General features: G+C 42.5%; 1 pseudogene; it reads right to left on the reverse strand.

Moving 5' to 3' along the window:
* Positions 1-1,066: 1,066 nt before the first annotated feature.
* On the reverse strand, positions 1,067-11,488 carry LOC144485817 (extracellular calcium-sensing receptor-like; annotated as a pseudogene).
* Between the last annotated feature and the right edge of the window lie 473 nt (positions 11,489-11,961).

Here is an 11,961-nt window from a genome sequence, read left to right on the forward strand (position 1 = left end):
ACCGGGTCAAGAACGGCAAATATCCTTCCCTAAAGTATGTTAGTGAACCAGGTGGGGTTTTACCGCGATCGACAATGGTTTCGTGGTCATTAGTAGCTAATGTTCTCATCCAGGAAAGGGTGCAGGACAAGTTTTCAGCAACCAAAATGTGACAGTGACATTTATTTAAAAATAATCTTGCTCAGGATGCCGGAAGAATGCCATTCCTTATCAATGAAATACACCAATGGTATATTTTAAGCGTGGCTGGGGGGAGATCGGGTACAGAATGAAACGTGATTAAACTTCTCATTCAAAACACGGCACCTCCATTAAAGAAACATCCTCTCAGAGCTACACCACAACATCGACATCAACGTTGTTGTATTGAGCTCTCCAGAGAGGTTCTTTATTCCCAACGTCCCGGCTGAAGTGAAAGCGCCATTCGCTCACCACTGTTGGTAACCTAATGCTACCTCACATAATATTGAACAAAAGGATTTGAGCTAATAAAGAAAAGATGTTAAGTCACTCTGAGAAGGCAAAAGAATAATAGTAAGCATCCAAAAAGGCCTTGCCGATTAAATACACATCCTGGTTTTCAATTGAATGCAAACCAATGTTCCGTGACCCAAGGACATTCCTGGACATAAATTAAATAGAAGCGAAACAAATCTATTAAAAGGGGTGGGAAATTGTTGTTCAGTACATTACAATCTGAAAAAACAAAATTAGATCCATGTTTTTCGATCAAGGCCCGATGAGTTTAGCATAGAAGGAGCTCTGCTATATTCTGCCGCCCTCTCCGATTATCTCTCCTCTCTTTACCTTCCCTCCCCGCATTTCCTCCCCTGCCTCTATCCCAAGCACGTTCCGACTGTGAAAGATACGTTAAAGTGGTGATTGATTTGTGTATAAGCAGCCACAAAGTTACATTTGTCCAGAGCAACATTTTCATATTTCGCAAGCACTTTGTAGTTTATTCCAATGTTCAAATTCGTTAACATTATGATGACGATAACAGCATTTACTACGAGTCAATACATTTGCTTCAGCGAGGTTGCATTACAAAGCATTGGAGGCAGAATTAAAGATCCTTGGAAGCCATTTTATCCATCATATGCTTCTTGGTGTTCATTTCTTTTTTTCAGCAGGATAATGTGGCATTTGGGAGCAAAAATATAGAAAACAAGTCCAAAACTGGATGCCAAAATCGCAAACACTTCCACAGCTACGGTATATTTACCTGGGGAACTTATATAGGCTGGAATGAAAGTTATCCACACAGCGCAGAAGATAATCATGCTAAACGTGATGTGTTTAGCTTCATTGAAATTGTTCGGAAGTTGTCGAGCTCGAAGAGCCACCACAAAACACACACAAAACAGAAATCCAATATAGCCAAGCACACAGTAAAAAACTATCGGCGAACCTACATTGCATTCAAAAACAATGATTTCCTTAAAATAACCACTGTTCTTTAGAGGATAAGGAGGTGATATTCTTAGCCAAAGCGTGCATATTAAACATTGCACTATTGTAAGTGCACAAACGGAAAGGCATTGCTGAACAGATCCAAACCACCTCAACTTGTTACTGCCCGGAAGAATTGCACTAAAAGCCATCACCACAACAACTGTTTTGCTCAAAACACAAGAAACACAAAGAACAAAAATGATGCCAAATGCTCTGTGACGTAACACGCAAGACCAGGGGGAAGGTTCTCCAATGAATGTAATTTAACACAGAAAACACAGAATCAATGCAAAAAGAAGCAGGAAACTTAACTCCGAGTTGTTAGCTTTAACGATAGGAGTATCTCTGTACGCATAAAACAACACAAATACACTGATCGTTAGAGAGGCTCCAAACAATGCCAACGTCACCAAAATAATCCCCATCACGTTGCCAAAAGAAAGAAATTCAATCTCTCTCAATATGCACTCGTCTCGTTGTCGGTTCGAGCGGTATTCCCATGGGCATTTCATGCACTCTGGAGAATTTGAAAGAAATATAAATACAGAGAATATAAAACTAGTAAGAAGGAAAACTATATTTACACTAAATAATGCAGTTATTAAAAATCCCAGCGGTAAAATTTCCCCCGCTCTTATTTAGTAACACAGCAAATAAAGCAAGAATTTGTCTAATGTCTGCGTTTCAAGGAAAAAGTCCAACGTCTCTTAAAAATGTTCCTTCGCGTGCTGCCTTTTCATTGAGAAATCAGAGGAAATCAGTTCTCACCAAGCACAGAGCCACACAAGGCAATTCTCCATTTGTTCATACCTATGGTGTTGCAAATTTCAGCATCAGCGCATTTTATGCAGTCAAAGCAGCAAATGGGTTGTTGTCCTTTCCTTGAGGCTTTTCTCGTCCCATGTGGGCAACTTTCGGAGTAAACTGCTCTTGGAACCTCATTATAAAGAAGAGAAGGTCACTTTATTATTGACCCCGTGATGTTTCGAAGTTCACTCGATTACTGAAGGAAGGTGAAAAGGGGAATTCAGGTCATTCCAGATGTGTTCGCTTAACACCAGATGCCAAAAACACCAGGTTTTTGGAATCTTTAATGACTAACAGAAAGACTGGGCACTTGGAAACATTTCAGCTAGTTAGAGACACTATTGTGGACTTATAAAACGTAGGCCATGTCTTACCAACCCAACTGAAAATTTCAAGGAATTAAAGTCGAGCTCGGGGAAATGAAATCATAAAAATAAAACTAATGTAACTTTAAACTTTATAATTAGCAAACTAGAATAGGAAGATGAGGATGTTTTTACAATTAACAAGCCACTGTCAAACCGCATCATCTGTCTGTCGAGTTCGGAAGTTGGTAGCAGCCGGTTCCGTTGTGTGGAACACAGGGAACTAGCCCCACAACCCCCTCTGAGAAGCCTGCTACGCGCATGCTCCTACTTACCATCATCTCAGGTTCAGCAAAAAGCCGTCTGGAAGTTGTTTAATATCATTGGAGAAGATTGTAACGTAGAAAATAAGTGACTACGTTGCCCTAACACTCCTTGAGGGCTTCTGAGATTTGTGGTTAATTTATAGATTCAAGAATATTTTTTTAAAAGTTCCAAATCGATAGTGATAGGATTGCCAAGAATCGCAAAAGATTCAAGGCGAAAACCTTTGCGGCTGAGAATTTTTAAATCATAAATGCTTTCATTGCCAGTATCTTTATAAGTTGATCAATAGAATTTCATTCGCATAGTTACGACACAGTATCTGACCAGGATGTTATTGAAATCGGTCTTCCCCCAGTTTAGAAGTTTGATTTCTAGCCCACCCCTGTGCTTTTCCATAACAATATTGAACCTAACTGAGTTATAATCGCTGTCTGAAAACTGCTGCCCCATTGATACTTCAACTACTTGCCCAGCTTTGTTATTTAAAATTAAGTCCAGGTCTGCTCTATCGTGTAGGACCTTGTACACGGTAGCTTAAAATGTTCTCCTGGACACATTTTGAGAATTCTGCTTCCACTTGACCTATCGCACTATGGCTACTCCAGATAAGGTAGTCATGATGTGGAGATACCGGCGTTGGACTGGGGTAAACACAGTAAGAAGTTTAACAACACCAGGTTAAAGTCCAACAGGTTTATTTGGTAGCAAAAGCCACACAAGCTTTCGGAACTCCAAGCACCTTCTTCAGGTGAGTCACCGAAAGCTTGTGTGGCTTTTGCTACCAAATAAACCTGTTGGACTTTAATCTGGTGTTGTTAAACTTCTTACTGTGTTTACCCGAGACAATGCATGGGAAGTTGAGACGCCCCACTACCTGTTACTTTTACTCATTTCTGAAATTTGGCTACGCGTCTATCCTTATGTTCCTCTCGGATTGTGAGGGAGGCTATAGAACATACCCGGCAATGTGTTTGCTCCTTTCTGGTTGTTAAGTTCGACCCGTATGGCTTCATTGGAAGAGCCTTCTAAGATGTTGTCTCTCCTTATTGCTATACTTGATTCCCTGATCAAAATTCGGACACCTCCCTCTTATTTAACCTCCTTCTTTGTCTTGCCTGAAAATCCTATATCCAGGAATATTGAGCTGCCAATCCTGCCGCTGCTTCAACCATCTCTCAGCAATGATAATAAACCTCCATGATTTAGTTTGTGCCCGCAATTCATCTGCATTTCTCGCCAGACATGTCTCATTAAAATAAATAGCATCCAATGTTGCCAAACTCCCCTGTGCCTTAACTGGTCTACAACTTCGATGCCTCACTTGCTGACTCTTCTAATTTTGGCTCTGCATGAAACCCTGCTGAATCTTGTCTCAGAACCCCACTCCCATGTCAAGATGTTTCAAACCCTTCCCAACAGCACGAGCAAACTTCATTGGTCTCAAACCATCACTGTAGATCTCACTCATGCTGGCTAGTTGACTTACTGGGACACAGCTAAGTGTTGTCATGACATCGTCCTGGGTAAATTCAGAATTGACCATATAATTCACAGCTTTAAGTTTAGAAGCACTTCTACGGACTAATCTGGGCTTTTGTTGCAATAATTTCACACGCATAAATTGTTAAAGTTATTGATGATACAATTCAGCAATGGAACGAAATTCTCTCATGCATCCCCCGAAACATCACCCTCCGAGAGTATATTCCAAATTTTGATACAGGTTTAACTCTAAACAATATTCTGCTCAAATGCGCTAATTTGCCTATTCAAGCTTGCCTGGAATTTCAAGATAATTGCATTCAGGAAGGTCGATGGCTTAAATTTCAGATTTCAACCACACCATTTGGCGCATTGTGTGTCCTTAGGGTCCCTACCGCAATCTGACCTCCATTCCACACAATTGCTTCGTCCTTTATCACAAATTCCTGGCCTGGGGGAGCTGATCCATCATGGACTCCAACACCTACAATATCCACGCCGCCAGCGGGATGGGGGTGCCAGTTTACGATATTAAATATGGCCACCGGGTCTCCATTTTCATCAAAATAGATATTTTCACCGATCTTGGTAGTGAAATTGACTGTTTTCATATAATGCAGAAGCTTTGAAATAGAATCAAGAAAGTAGAATTTAACAACATTTTGTTTGGAAGAAACTTGAGACATTTAATATCGTTTTTAATTTCGTACAAGAACTTAAATAGTTTATTGACATACTAATTTTAAATTATCCAACTGTATAAAAATTAGGAGTGGCATGGTGGCACAGTGCTTAGCACGGCTGCCTCACAACGCCAGGGACCTGGGTTGGATCCTCCGTTTGGGTCACTGTCTGTGTGAAGTCTGCACGTTCTCCCGTATCTGCGTGGGTTTCTTCAGGGTGCTCCGGTTTCCTCCCACAGTCCGAAAGATGTGCTGGTTAGGTGCATTGGCCATGCTAAAATCATCCTCAATGTACCCGAACTGATTCCGGCGTGTGGCAACTAGTGGGTTTTCACAGTAAATTCTCTTAAATTCACTGCAAAGTTAATTAAGCCAATTTCTGACACTAAAAAATAAAATTAAAAACTAAACTTTAAACTAAACTTAAAAATTGACTCCCTTACCTGCCAAAGTTGAAAACTTGAGATATTTACACAACCTTTTTTGGGAAATGGTCCGTTGTCATTTTCACACGACAGCATGTTGTGAAGAGCGTGGGCTATTGCGTACGTAGCTTTAGATACATTGTAAGTAACTCTGTACTGCGAAGCATCAGTAAATTAATTGTGTACTTTTTAAAAATCCTTTCTCTCGGTGCATTCTTTCAATAAAGCAGGTTGTATTTGATCTGTTTTGTTCACTGTACTCATCAGCGTACAGCCAAATGTTGATTCCCGAAACTCCTTCATTAAAAGGTTGCCTGGATACAGAGAAGGATGGACATCCATGAGAAATTCTCTCAGTCCTGGTATATCGACCTGGCGAATTGCGACTCCGAGTGTGTCGGAGACAAATCGCCTGCTTTCTTCCTGAGGTAGAAATTGCGTGGATACCCAAGCCTCGCTTCCTATCCATTGCACACCCGTCACGTTCTGTCGTACAATCTCATTCAGTAAAACCGTCATTTCCGCAGGCGCAACGAACGCCACCACAACTTTAGTGGAAGATGTCTTTACAGCATCTACGATTCTCAGTAACTTGTCTCTGCGGTCTGTTCTGTAAATGGATTCGGAGAAAGCAATGCAAACACCTAATTGTTGGACAGCTTCGGTGAAAGCTTGCATCCCAAAGTTACCGTAATCATCGTTGTTTTTGATTGTCCAGCCAAAGCACTTTACGAGTTGGGCTCAGGCTCTCGCCTGGAAATAGTCGCTTGGTATGGTTCTGAAAAATGATGCATATTTCCTCCTGTTACTCAGGCATGCGCAGGTGGGAAAGTAGCTGACCTGTGGAGAATTCAAATGGAAGCATGTAAAATTTCACTCCGTGGACAATGATAATTTTAGTTATCTGCAATACACTCCGTCCTGCCTGCCATCTTCATCCACTTCCGGAACAATATTCAACTGCGAGAAGGGATGAAGTTACGGAAACCCTGAACGAATCGTTGCAGATGTCCTTAATGAAGGGTTAAAACTGCAACCGTTTCCTCTTCTCTTCTGCAAGAAACTGCTGTTTGTGCCCAGGATTTTCGGCTCTCGGTTTCCAGCCTTTGGAGAAAGTTCAGAGGATATTTACTGGAAAGATATTAGAGATTGAGGGCGGCAGTCAAGTGGATAATGTAGATAGTAAGAAACAGTACTCTGCATAGTAGAGAAAATAATTTGATATCTACACGAATGGAAATATGGAAGGGAAATTGCGGGAGAGTTGCATTAATTGGTTCGATCCTCCAATAAGGCTGCACATGCAGAATGGATTGAATAATCGCCTTCTGTGCGAATGATTCTAATGCAATTTGACAGCGTGAATTTAACTAATGCATAAGGCAAGTCTCGCGGCAAATTACATTCAAGGTAGTAGGTTTTCTATTGAAGTTGTTCAGCAAATTTAATTAGTAAGATTCCTAATGTGAACCGACAGTGCAAGAGAACCAGATCACCACTCAGCTGCTACCCATCGGATAGAGGGGATTAAATGTGAAAATAAAACATCTGCAAATCAGATGAGTATTATACATCATCTGTATAATGATGTACAGAGGGCGCGGGTGACAGACTGGTTGGAGAACCAGGAAGAAGGATCATGAGAAACAGGGCAATTTACTTCTAAGGAGAAAGTAATATCGAATCACTTAATGGTTGGTGTGAATTCAGAAACAGTCTTCATGTCCCCTCCTCCCTCCTCCTCCCGCCTACCATTCATGTTTAATATTCATTCAGGTATAAAAGGAGAACCGAAATATCAATGCTGACACAAATCGTTAAAAATATCCTTAAATGTGAGAAATCATTCCTTGCCAAAGGAGTACATAGGAGTTAACCGCACAAAGACAGATCATTCGGCCTCACAGATCCATGCAGCTTTACTGCTCCAGACGAGCCTCCTTCCACGCTACAGGGGGTTACACATACCATATGGCACAGAAACAGCTATTCGACCGAAGTAGTCGATGCCGGCCTTCATGCTTCACTCGCACCTTACCTCAACTTTTCTAATCTAAAGCAAACTTTGTATCCGTCTATTCACTTCCCTCTCAGCCGTGTACTATTTGCTTTAACTTGCGTTCGCAGCAAGTTCCCCATTCTCACCACGCATTGGGTAAAGACGTTTCTTCTGAATTCCCTATTGGTTTTCTTGGCGACTATCTTATATCAATGGTGTCAATTTAAGTCCTCTTGTTAAGAGGAAATATGTATTCACTCCATTAAAACCTTTCATAATTTTAAGTACCTCAAATAGGTCCCACTCCCATCTCCTTCTTTTCAGCTCGCCTTATCCACAAATAACGTATTCCTTTGCTGCCTATGTATTTATCCAACTCCTCTTAAATGCATTTCTGTTATTCACCTCAAATAATCCAGCCGGTAGTGAATTCCACCTTCTTGCAGCTACTTAGTCACAGAGACATAGAGGTTTACAGCATGGAAACAGGCCCTTCGGCCGAACTTGTCCATGCGGCCCCTTTTTTAACCCCTACGCTAGTCCCAATTGCCCGCGTTTCGCCCATATCACTCTATACCCATCTTACCCATGTAACTGCCTGAACCCTTTTTAAAAGCAAAGTTATACCCGCCTCTACTACCATCTCTAGCAGCTCACCATCCTCTGTGTGAAAGAAATTGCCCCTCTGGATCCTTTTGTATCTCTCGCCTCTCACCTTAAACCTATGCCCTCTAGTTTTAGACTTCCCTATCTCTGGGAAAAGATATTGACTATCCAGCTGGTGTGTGCCCCTCATTATTTTATAGACCTCTATAAGTCACCCACAAGCCTCCTACGCTCCTGAGGAAAACGTCCCAGTCTATCCAGCCTCCCCTTATAACTCAGAATATCAAGCCCCTGTAGCATCCTAGCAACTTTTTCATGCACTCTTTCTAGTTTAATAATATCCTTTCTATAATATGGTGACCAGAACTGTACACAGTATTCCAAGTGTGGCCTTACCAATGTCTTGTACAACTTCAAAAAGACGTCCCAACTCCTGTATTCAATGTTCTGACGAATGAAACCAAGCATGCTGAATGCCTTCTTCGCCATTTTGTCCACCTGTGACTCCACTTTCAAGGAGCTATGAACCTGTACCCCTAGATAGCTTTTGTTCTATAACTTTCCCAAACGCCCTACCATTAACTGAATAAGTCCTGCTCTGGTTCGATCTGCCAAAATGCATCACCTCGCATTTATCTAAATTAAACTCGTCAGCCCAGTGACCCAATTGATCAAGATTCCGTTGCAATCCGAGATAACCTTCTTCACTGTCCACTATGCCACCAATCTTGGTGCCACCTGCAAACTTACTAACCATGCCTATTAAATTCTCATCCAAATGATTAGTATAAATGACAAATATCAGTGGAGCCAGCACCGATCTCTGAGGCACCCAGTCATAGGCCGCCAGTTTGAAAAAAAAACCCTCTACAACCACCCTCTGTCTTCTTTCATGAAACCATCCATTCGGCTACCTCACCCTGGATCCCCTGATATTTAACCTTATGCATCAACCTACTATGTGATACCATGTCAAAGGCCTTGCTAAAGTGGAAAAAAGCTTCAGCTGAAATTCCTTACTGTAATCATTAGTGAGCATTTTATTTTTAATTAAACAAGTGGAGACATCTCTCTGTCTATCTTAACGGAAAACTTCATAATCTTAAGAACCTGCATCGGAGTATCAGGGAAACTGTCACCCTTCTCTTATCTTGCTCCAATCTTTCTTGATAAGTTATCAAGCTATAATTAAATTGCTTCATTATAGTTATCAGTTCGAACATATTTGTCTGTACTTTTGCATTTAATCATCATTTAGGCACAAAGTTGATTTGGCATCAACATTACTGCACCCCATTGCAATTGCAATTATTAGCAATGTTAGTTCGCACTTAAGTATATTTATATCAAGCTATAGTCCCCATGACATTGATCAGATCCTCTATTTCTCTGGTTATTCACGGCTCTCGAATCCTACCTTTCCTATCCTTCCTTTTTTACAGGAACACGCCTGTCCTGCAGCCTTATCAACTGTTCCTTAAAAGACTCCCACATGCCAGACGCGAACCTACCCCCGAACAGCCTCTCCCAATCAACAGCCACCAATTCCTGCCTAATCCGGCTATAGTTAGCCTTCCCCCAATTTAGCACCCTACCCTTAGGACAACACTCGTCCTTGTCCATTACTATCCTAAAGTTAACAGAGTTGTGGTCACTATTTGCCACATGTTCCCCTACCGAAACTTTGACGACCTGACGGGGCTCATTTCCCAGAACTAGATCCAGTATAGCCCCATCTCTAGTTGGGCTATCGACATACTGTTCCAAAAAACCTTCCAGTACGCATTTTACAAATTCCTCCCCATCCAGAACCCCAGCCCTAAGCACTTTCCAGTCTATACCAGGGAAATTGAAGTCTCCCACTACAACCCTATTTTTTCTGCACATATCCAGAATCTCCTGACATATCCGTTCCTCCACTTCCCGCGGGCTGTTGGGTGGCCTGTAGTATACCGCCAGCATAGTGATTGCACCTTTCCTGTTTCTGAGCTCCAGCCACAGCGATTCATTACATGACCCCTCTAAATTGTCCACCCTCTGCACCGCTGTAAGATGCTCCCTAACTAATGCCGCTACTCCCCCACCTTTTTAGCCCCTCCTCTGTCTCGCCTAAAACACTTATACACCGGAATATTCAGCTGCCAGTCCTGTCCTTCTTTTAACCATGCCTCCATCACCGCAACCACATCCAAATTCCGCATAAGCATTAAGGCCCTAAGTTCGTCTGTCTTACCCGTTACGCTCCTGGCATTGAAGCAGATGCACTCCAGACCTCCAGGCCCACTCAGGTCATCCTGCTCCAGAATGCTCTTCTTCTTAGCTTGCCTTGCCCTGGTCCCCAGCTCGACCCCAGCCTCAGTACTTACTGATCTACTGTTTTGATCCCCACCCTCCTGCCACACTAGCTTAAACCCTGCCGAAACACTCCAGCAAAACTCCCAGCCAGGATATTTGTGCCCTTCCAGTTAAGGTGTAACCTATCCTTTCCGTGCAGGTGCCATCCTCTCTTGAAGACTTCCCAATGATCAATGAATTTGAAACCCTCCCTCTTGCACCAGTCCTTTAGCCACGTGTTCAATTGTAGAATCTCTCTGTTCCTGGCCTCACTAGCATTAGACACTGGGAGCAGTCCGGAGATTGTTACCCTAGAGTCCTTATTTTTTTAGCCTAGCACCCATCTCCCTGAATTGCTCTCGTATGACCCCCCTGCTCTTTCTACCTACGTCATTTTCACAAATGTGTACAATTACATCTGTTTGATAACCTTCCCTTTTTAATATGCTTCCTACCCTCTCGGCTACATCCAGTACCCCGGCACCAGGGAGGCAGACTGCTATCCTGGAGTCTCGTTCGTGCCTGTCCGTGCCTCTAACCATCGCATCCCCCACCACTATTTCTGTCCGAATCCCCTTCTTCCCCTTTTCTGGGCCTCTGAGCCTGTCTCTGTGCAGGCGATCTGGTCCTCGTGGCTTACCCCTGGAGGGACATCCCCCTCCACAGAATCCAAAACAATATACCTATTTTGGAGGGCAACCACAGGGGATCCCTCCACTGACTGCTCACTCCCTTCCCCTCTCCCATCTGTTGCCCAGCCCTTACTATTATGGGAGACTGCCACTGGGGTACTCTCTGGTACATCACCCTTATGACTTTTAATAAGCTATTACTTTGACAGTAACTGTACTTTCTGTACTTTGGGCCAGGAACATTGATGATTATATATCTTACCATAGGGATCCTGAATGGACGGATTAAGGTGGCTATTGCTACAGATTGCGAAGATCCAGAGTCGCCGACGATGGCAGAGACGGTAGATGACTTTTTGCAAGCTAAATTGGAAGACGAGTCTTCACCTTTGTTTCGAAATTCAAAGGTTGATTTCAAAGTGCAACGCGGCATAGTACAAGTATCGTAAATCGTGTAAGCAGATGTGGATTCTTGTTGATTTCTTCAATGGCGAAAACCATGGTCAGCACGAAACGAAAACCTCTGTAGCAAAAGATGTAGAAAATAGATTTTTGTTCCGGTAAAATAAATCGAATTTTTAAATAAATTTCACACAAATGACATTGAAATGAATTTATTTTCAAATAGGGGCAGTGACTGTCCGAAATCATCTTGTTTAATGAGCGAATAGTTTTGTTCCAGAGCCGATGGGCGGGATTTTCCATCTGCGCTCGCCCGGAAATTCTCGCCAGATGCCAACGGACCTTTCCATGGTCCGCCCCATTTCCCATTTCCATCCCCAATTCCAACGGGAAAATTCGCCCCATTGTATTCAAAACTTAATTATTGCTCTTAAGGCTGACGCCACTCAAAAACCAACAAGTGAAGAAACCATTCAGTGTATTGTATATCTTCGCTATGATGCT

The sequence above is a fragment of the Mustelus asterias genome, chromosome 3 (genome assembly GCF_964213995.1).
Source record: "Mustelus asterias chromosome 3, sMusAst1.hap1.1, whole genome shotgun sequence".
Lineage (NCBI taxonomy): Eukaryota > Metazoa > Chordata > Chondrichthyes > Carcharhiniformes > Triakidae > Mustelus > Mustelus asterias.